The sequence below is a fragment of the Aulonocara stuartgranti genome, assembly GCF_965226115.1.
Source record: "Aulonocara stuartgranti genome assembly, chromosome: 14".
Taxonomy (NCBI): Eukaryota; Metazoa; Chordata; class Actinopteri; order Cichliformes; family Cichlidae; genus Aulonocara; species Aulonocara stuartgranti.
Genome location: NC_138950.1, coordinates 40867511 through 40876552, shown reverse-complemented (window position 1 = coordinate 40876552; position 9042 = coordinate 40867511). Strand labels below are relative to the sequence as shown.

General features: G+C 37.5%; 1 long non-coding RNA gene across 2 annotated transcripts; it reads right to left on the bottom strand.

Annotated features, from left to right (window-relative positions):
• Positions 1-3325: 3325 nt before the first annotated feature.
• LOC309688500 lies at positions 3326-7216 on the bottom strand. 2 transcript variants are annotated; one of them, XR_014271085.1, is made up of 5 exons: positions 6970-7216; positions 6206-6271; positions 5700-5855; positions 5155-5247; positions 3326-4857 (listed from the first exon to the last, which is right to left on the bottom strand). It is a non-coding gene; the product is annotated as an uncharacterized lncRNA (long non-coding RNA). The 2 variants fall into 2 exon arrangements; XR_014271086.1 differs by lacking the exon at positions 6970-7216 and adding an exon at positions 6814-6963.
• Between the last annotated feature and the right edge of the window lie 1826 nt (positions 7217-9042).

Below are 9042 nucleotides of genomic sequence, written 5' to 3'. Positions count from 1 at the left end.
AGCAATAGTACATTCACGTTGTTGTAAAAAGCATGATAATATATTAAGTAAACCAAAGTATACAGAATACGTTACTGTCATTGAGTAACGTAACGGAATACGTTACAGAATACATTTTGGGGCATGTATTCTGTATTCTGTAATGGAATACATTTTAAAAGTAACCTTCCCAACACTGTCTGCATATGGGGCAATACGGTGGCTACTTTAATTCCTGATATGTTTTTATGATTCCAAATTGCCATTGCAAGAGGCTCAATTGCCAAGGTGAACAAGAGAGGTGACAAGGGGCACCCTTGTCTAGTTCCACAATATAATCTGAATGGTGCGGAAAAAAGACCATTAGTTAAAATCTCTTCTTGAGGATTGGAGTATATCAACTGAATCCATTTAAAAAATCTGTTTCCAATACCAAACTTTTCCAAAACTTCAAATAAGAATGCCATCATAGCTGGACTGGCCAGCGGCCCACCGGGAAAATGGCAATTTTTTGTTTTTATGGGCTGATGGATTTTTTTTTTGTTTTGTTTTGTTTTTTTTTTAGGAAGGGTATATATAATGAAAGGTGTTGGATTGGCCAATTGGTCATGATCGACTCTGGGCTGGACCAATTACAGCCCTCCCCCTTGTTTGGCAATCATGTGATTTTCGCGCATTGCAAGCCGGGAACTCGTGGCAAAACAATCCAAGTACCGCATCAAATGCAAGCATTTGCAGCACCGCAAAACGTTCATTCTTCGGTTCCAATACCTTCTTGTTTTTCTTTGCCGCACAAAAAAGGTATGTACAAAACAAAAGGAGAACAATGCCGGTCCGTACAAAGACAGACTCGACGAAAAGACAAAGAAAAGATACGAGGAAAAAATCAAAGGAGTGAAAGGGTCAGACCCTTACGAGCACACAGAGGGACAAAAGACATCAGCGTGCTGCCCAACTTTCACCACGCTCATATTTATAATCATACGGTTCTTGGAGTGAGTGCATACACTCATGAAGTTTAGTAACTTCAGGTCACTGCAAGGAGCCCAGGTACAGTTTACCGACGGATGGGTGCAGGACCTTGAAATGCACCGTGTAGAAAGTAAAGACCATCGTACGTATCATAAGTTTACCAGTCTCACAAATCGTCGTCATAAATACACATTCGTTAACCGTTTATTAATAGGACCTTTGAGCTCAACGGTAATTAATTAGTAGTGGAAATAATTTCTGGTAGCATCACAGAAATGTAGCAGTGACAATAATACTGTATGCTGTAATCGTACTGGGCAATTAGTGATACAAAAAACCTGTTTTATCCTGTGAATAAAAGTATATGTTTTTGTCAATGTACCATAATAACAGAAGCGAAACGCAATATTGTGTCAGGAAAATTCACTATTTATGCACAATAAACAAAGGAGCATAGCGCGACAGTTTCTGTTCAGCGCCAGACTTGCTTGTAACCTATATCACCAATTATGTTAAGAAAAATGACGCATTAACTACAACAGCAGACTGACCTTTGTGTAAATGCTTGGAGCAGAGTAACCTGTGAGCTGGAGTGTTCTGGGACGTTATATTTGGTATATCCAGACCATCCGTCGGCTCTTACTTCGGAAACATGGCTTAAAAAATTTCTCTTCAACGATGTAATCCGATAAAAAAAACGATCTCTTTACCCGTCGGCTTCCCGTGGCTGTCATGCGACCGGCTATTGCAGCTAATAATACAACAGCTTCTTGCCATTTTTTGGGTTTCTTTTTATCGCTGTGTAACTGAGTTCAATTGAAAGCCTGCGTGCGCTAGTACCTCTTGCCACAAGTTCCCAGAATCCTTTGCGGTTTTACCCCTGAGTGACGTCACATTTTCAATCTTTATCCTGGTGGGCCGGTCTCTAGTCAAAGTGCCCGGGCCGATTTTTTGTCCCAGTCCAGCCTTGATGGCCATTCAATCCTGTTGACGGCTTTTTCTGCATCCATTGAGATTAACACATTGTCTCTGGTCTCTTTTTTCTCATAAATGATATTCATGACCCTCCGTATATTGTGAAACCCCTGCCTCCCATCAATAAAGCCGTTCTGGTCTATATTAAACAAATATGTAAGACTGCGTTCTTCCATTTGTGCAACATCTCTAAAGTTAGAAATATCCTGTCTCAGAGTGACGCTGAAAAACTAGTTCATGCATTTATTACTTCCAGGCTGGACGACTGTAATTCATTATTATCAGGATGTCCAAAAAACTCCCTGAAAAGCCTTCAGCTAATCCAAAATGCTGCAGCAAGAGTCCTGACAGGGACTAGAAAGAGAGAGCAGATTTCTCCTGTTTTGGCTTCCCTTCATTGGCTTCCTGTTAAGTCCAGAATTGAATTCAAAATCCTGCTCCTCACATACAAGGTCTTAAATAATCAGGCCCCATCTGATCTTAATGACCTTGTAGTACCATATCACCCTATTAGAGCACTTCGCTCTCGCTCTGCAGGCCTACTTGTTGTTCCTAGAGTATTTAAAAGTAGAATGGGAGGGAGAGCCTTCAGTTTTCAGGCCCCTCTTCTGTGGAACCAGCTTCCAGTTTGGATTCAGGAGACAGACACTATCTCTACTTTCAAGATTAGGCTTCAAACTTTCCTTTTTGCTAAAGCATATAGTTAGGGCTGGACCAGGTGACCCTGAATCCTCCCTTAGTTATGCTGCAATAGACGTAGGCTGCCGGGGGATTCCCATGATGCATTGAGTTTTTCCTTTCCAGTCACCTTTCTCACTCACTATGTGTTAACAGACCTCTCTGCATTGAATCATATCTGTTATTAACCTCTGTCTCTCTTCCACAGCATGTCTTTATCCTGTCTTCCTTCTCTCACCCCAACCGGTCGCAGCAGATGGCCCCGCCCCTCCCTGAGCCTGGTTCTGCCGGAGGTTTCTTCCTGTTAAAAGGGAGTTTTTCCTTCCCACTGTTGCCAAAGTGCTGCTCATACACTCAAAAAAAATGAAACGTTGACTTTAATTAAAATTATTTTGTCAACAGGTTCCACGAAATTGAATTATGTTAGTTTAAAGCAAAAATCTTTAGTTCATCTAATTTAAAAAAACTACTTAAGATTAACAAGACATATTTAAGACTAACTAAATCAAGTTATGTTGTATGAACATAGATGATATATTTTCAGGTTAGATAGTTTAGATTAGTTACTTCAACACATTTCTTATTTGTGGCAGTAAAATGTTAAATTTAAGTTAGATTAATTCAAATATTATATTTTCAGCCACCTTGTGCTTTATTAATTAGTTTTACATAAATCTATTTTGTCAACAGGTTCCACACAAATGAATTAAGTACATCCAACTTATTTTTTAAAATTTATTTTATTGCCAACACATTCAGTGAGCATTTGTGTAAACCCAGTCCAAAATAAAACACAACAGCTCATTAGGGTTAGTAATTAACAGTATGTAGACAGATGCAACATCAAGACTTTAAATTAAATGTCTGTATCTACCAGAAATAGAAGAGAAAAAAAACGCATTGAAGATCCATAACACATTGATAAGATGACACTTGAGTTATGCACATGTGATGCTAGTAAGGTCTGTGAGTGTTTTTTTTCTTTTAGTGTCTAAAATGGATAGCAAAGTTGCTATTTGCAATGATTGCTTAGGGTCAGTCCAGTAACACAATGCCAATGAAGTGCTTTCCTTTAACAATCCAAAGTGAAGTGTCCACCTCAACAGCCACAATTTAAAAAAAAAAAAAAAAAATGTAACAACAACAACAACAACAACAACAATAATAATAATAATAATAATAAATAGTCCACTGATATTAGCAATCAAAGAAAATTACATCACCATCCCAAATAAAACTTTAACAAAACATGCCAACATTATGGTCTAACAATAAAACAGCTTGTCAGCGTTCAGTTTTTTTGCAACAGCACAGCAGTAACCATTTAACACTCGCCACTGTCAACATTTATTTTACTAGTGTTTGGGCAAAAAACTTCAGATGTAAACATTTTAACATGGAAACAATTGTTCGTCTTTAAAAGTCCACAAAATATACATTCATCCTGCATTCCCAACTTGGATGATCTGATATCCTCGTGTTGGTGTTGTTCCCAGACCATCATGAAAATGTTGTTCCAGGTTCAACATTGCAAGTGACCAATCACATTGTTGTGACGTTATTCTATTCCAAGCCATTCGTGCATTTATGAAATTCCAATGTTGCAAGGACAATATCAATTCTGGTTACTGTTTATTAAAGGGTTACGGTTAGGGTTAGGGTCAGTTGATCGGCGGACAGAGGCGCTTTCTCGCAGCTTAAGTACAGTTTTTTGTTTTACGCCGGTTTTTCCCGAAGTCGCAAAAGTATGACGTCACAACATTCTGATTGGTCACTTGCAATGTTGATCCTGGAACAACATTTAGTATGATGATCTGGGAACAACACCAACACGAGGATATCAGATCAACCTCCTAACTTACCCTTATTTTTAGTATGTATTGCAATTACCTTTACAATGCACACAATGTAACACAAACTGAATATGAACATATTTCTACCTCATAACAATATGCCTTGAACGCTAATATACACACCACCCTTCAACATTTCTGGTGCAGTATCATCTCTCAATTAAATCCTTTAAATCTCAATACTTTTGATTGTCTCTTAGCTTTCAGTCTTGAGGTTAACTGAGATTCAGTGCATATATCCCACCCATTAAGAGTGCACATGCAGAGGCCAGGTCTTCCAGGTCATGCAGGACACACTAGATGGTTATACCCACATCGGCTGGAGGAGTGCTGGCATCAGCTCTTTCGATGGTAAAGATAGCAAGGGTAATTTGTTCCAGCTCCCTCTGAACAGCTGTAGCTTAGACACAAAAACATAGAAAAATGGCATCCAGTTTTAAAAAAAGAAAGAAAAAGGGCCAAAGCTACCCTTTAATGACGTAAACACAATATTAGGAACATGCACCCCAGTGCGCCACTATTTTAGACTACAGATTCAACGATAAATATAAATAGTTTGGGTATACAAGAAGATTCCCCAAAACATTTAAACAGGTTCCATGCAAATTACAACAACAACAACATTACAACATGCAACAACATTAGTTATTCAAAATTTGGTTTAATACAGATAAAAAACTAAACTAAAATTACCAACCAATTATTCTTTGAAGAGGATGCTTGGGTCTTCATTCAGGTAAAAAGGTAGTGCCCTGAGGACACACTCCCTCCCCTTTTCAATGGTTTCCTTCTGTAGAGAGTGGCAGAGATACAGGAAGAGAAAACAGATATACTTTAGGATGACAGAAACTCACATTATACGCAAAATGAATGACATATCCACTGCACAGATAGACATGTACACAAGACCAACTAATCATCACATGGACATGAATAGTTAACCTGTTGGGCAGGGTTTCCACCACATTATATATGTCCATAATGGAGGTAAAGACAAACTAATACATCATCTTTTTTGCATTCAAAACATAACATAAAAACATTCACTTCTGGTTTAACCTAAATCAAGGGATCAGATTTTACATATGTTTAGGTAATTTTAATTTTCCAACGTTTTGAGTACCAAACTTTGTCTTGCTTAATATAAATGTAAGTGCACTGTGCAGCTACCATACACTAGCTGTTTAAATTTGAAAATGATCTTATTAGCCATAATATTTTGCTACCAACAGAATAACGCACCTGTGTGGCTGGGGCCAAAGTTTGTCTAATTTTCTTCCCTGCAACGCCTCCTTTTTTCTTGAAGACTTTTATGAGCTGGTCAGTGTATTGGTCAAGTTGTGTAAAAAGCCTTGGAACATGTGCAGCAGTAGTAATCCTCACATATTCTGCTTCCACCTGAAAATATGTCAACAAACACAACATACTGTACTGTAAATATACATACTATATGTACACATATACAAACTAAAACTAATGTAGTAAGACCTCATTAAAGCTATAATTTTAACACAAACATTTACACAAAATGCTAATGGAGCCATTACAGCTTTTATTGTTATTTATCAAGTTCCAAAAAATATTGATCACAGCTGATCTGAAAAGAATTTCATGCCTCAGGCCCTTGAACTGCAACCTTTACCATGGTTCAGATGTGGAGAAGAAATAACAGGGGCATGGGATGGGTCACAAAAGAAAACTTAACTTATAAAACAGTTTTGTTTTTAAAAGTATAACAGTTCACATACCACATACAAGCTCAGCAATACCACATACACCACATCAGTATAGGAGGGAGCAGGTAAAGGCAGGATCTGAGATTTATAAAGAAAAAAAATAAGTAATTCCTTAATTTCAAGAAGCAAATTATTGTTTGAATTACAACTAAATAAAATACTACTCAGAAGAAAAGCAAGAGATTGACACTGCCATGTGCTAACTTTCTATAGAAGCAATTATCACCAGGTCTGTCGACCTCCATTGTCTGTCCACTCATATGTCTTGAATAATTTTATTAAAAAAATTAAGTGTGTACTTTCACAAACTGTAATTTATAACTACATTGATATGTATAACTCCGCTAGGAAACATGCTGTATTTACAGACCATTTTTACATAATACAGATTACTGATAGAGCAGAACAATGGTGTCACAGTGGCTTTCGCCCTTGACTTTTTGGATTTTAAATGTCACTTTATGCTATCCTTGCTATCCTATTCGATATTTCCGACTCTCGGATTACAGAAAAGGAATCCCAAGAAAGCAAATGGAAAAATAACCCCTTGAAAGAATAACCCCATGAACCCCTGTAGCTAATCCCTTAATAAAACAAAAAACAATAAAAATGTTTCTTACACAGTCCACAAAATAAGCATGTCCAGGACCCAGTAAAACTAATGTAAAACAAGCACACGCAAACGATATAACATGTCTTGTAAGACAAACGCAAAATATAACCATGCTGGACATATAGATACTACACAACATAGTCAAAGAAAAAAGTGGTCTTACCTCTCAAAGAAACAGCAGCTTGGCGCCAAAACAGCCTTTTTCAGTTAAATTTGAAGTCTTGTGCATGAGCAGGCACAAGCCGTGAAACCTTCTTGTTCTGCGCGGTTTCATTACAACTGTTTTTGCATTACTGCCACCTTGTGGATATACAAGGTATATCGATCCTAATTGACTTAACTTAAATGTTATGCGATCAAGTAACACATTAGTATTATGTACGTTGAATAATAGACACAATTACGTAGACTTGATTAGAAAAACACATGTTAACTTAACAAAAACATATATTTTAAGTAAAATGAAAATAAATAATTAATATACACTGAACAATCCACCTCATTCATTTTTTTGAGTGTAGGGGGTCATATGATTGTTGGGTTTTTCTCTGTATCTATGAAGCGCCTTGAGGCGACTTTTGTTGTGATTTGGCGCTATATAAATAAAATTGAATTGAATTGAACTGAACTGTAAAAAATGTCTGAGCCTTTCTGTGTTGACTGCGACATCACTCACGGCACATTTAAACAACAGAAACTAAAGTGCTTTAGAGACTTTCACACTGCAGGTTTCCAGAAAACACAGTTTCAAAATACATGAAAGCTGAAATCTGTGTTAACTCATTTTTGCTGCCTTTAAAGGCTAACAGTATCAGTACTGGTTTTGGTAATACTGTGTATGGCACAGCACTACTCCCACTCCTGTGGAAGCTGGTGTGAGTGCGTCTGCTGCTCCATGCAGGCAAAAAGAGAACATGGAGTCAAGTGGGGGTGTTTCTGTTAGTGAAGCATCACAAAGAGCTGCTCTTTTTACTTCTTACCTAGCTGATGTTGAGAGCAGGCTGCAGTCGCATTACATTTTGGACAAAATTAGTGAGAAGCCTCATTTTCAGCCATCCACTGTTGTAGACGGGTTAGCCACACACTTAGATCTGTTAGATGCTTGGGTGTAGTCTCCACATAAAACCAGAGACTCTGCTGCTGGTATTGATCTGTTGAAGAGTAAAGACATAAAAGTCAGACTGTCTGTCTGTACTTTAAACTGCATTTAGAAATTTAAAGCGTTTTCATCTTCAAATTTTCACATAAATCGAAGATCCAATGGTTCCAAACATTTTCCATCTAATTTGAACAAATGATTGATCATTCATCCATGTGTCCTGTATCTAAAGCTTTCCATGGGTAAGTTTGACTGCTACGCTAATATCTTCCCTTTGCCCGTACATTACTGTTGTCTTCTTACTGGGGAAGAAGTGTTTTCATTGCATATGTTGCACTTATGTTCACTTGTAAAGTTATACAGTATCCTACAAATGTGGCACACTACTGGCAGACAATCAAATCAACATTTAAAGTTGAGTCACACAAAACTACATAACTGACAGCAAAACCTGGAATGGAATGATAATAATCACCAGATTGTGACCGTGTAAGTCCTGAGACAGACTTGGATGATGTAACATTCACTTGGTGTCTTGGTGTTCACAGCTCATTGGCCGTGTTTATCAAACAAACTGTGACTGACTTCTGCTCATTCTAGCAAATGTTGGTGTTGTGCAGTCACTTTAATATAAATATTACAAAACTCCGATTGTACATGGGTCACTCAATCCCCACAATTTAAAAAAACAACAACCATGGTACAGTCTAAACTGCAAATGGATTGAGTTAAAAACTATTCAAACCTGTGCTTTATCAAAAATGTAAACAAAACCTCAGAAAGCTCCTCCTTCTTCTTCTTCTTTAAAAAAATAGCTTCCTACATCATCACACTTCACAAAAAGATTCTAACCACAGAAGACGCTGGCGTGTGTGGATCTTGTTGTTTGGGTTTTCTCGTTGCATGGTAGAGTGTGATCTTTCACTATGTGCAGTAGATAATGAAACGTTACCCTGAGCCATGACTCTTAAACTGTGGAACTACTTGTTGTGCCACAGAGGCTCTTTTTCCACTTTTTTTTAATAATCATGCAGACAAAGAACTTCAATGAATATGAAACATTTGTTTTTAAGCACTGCACAACCTCCTCTCTCTCTTTTTACCACTTAATTTCTGTCAAACATGTTGCTGACATGA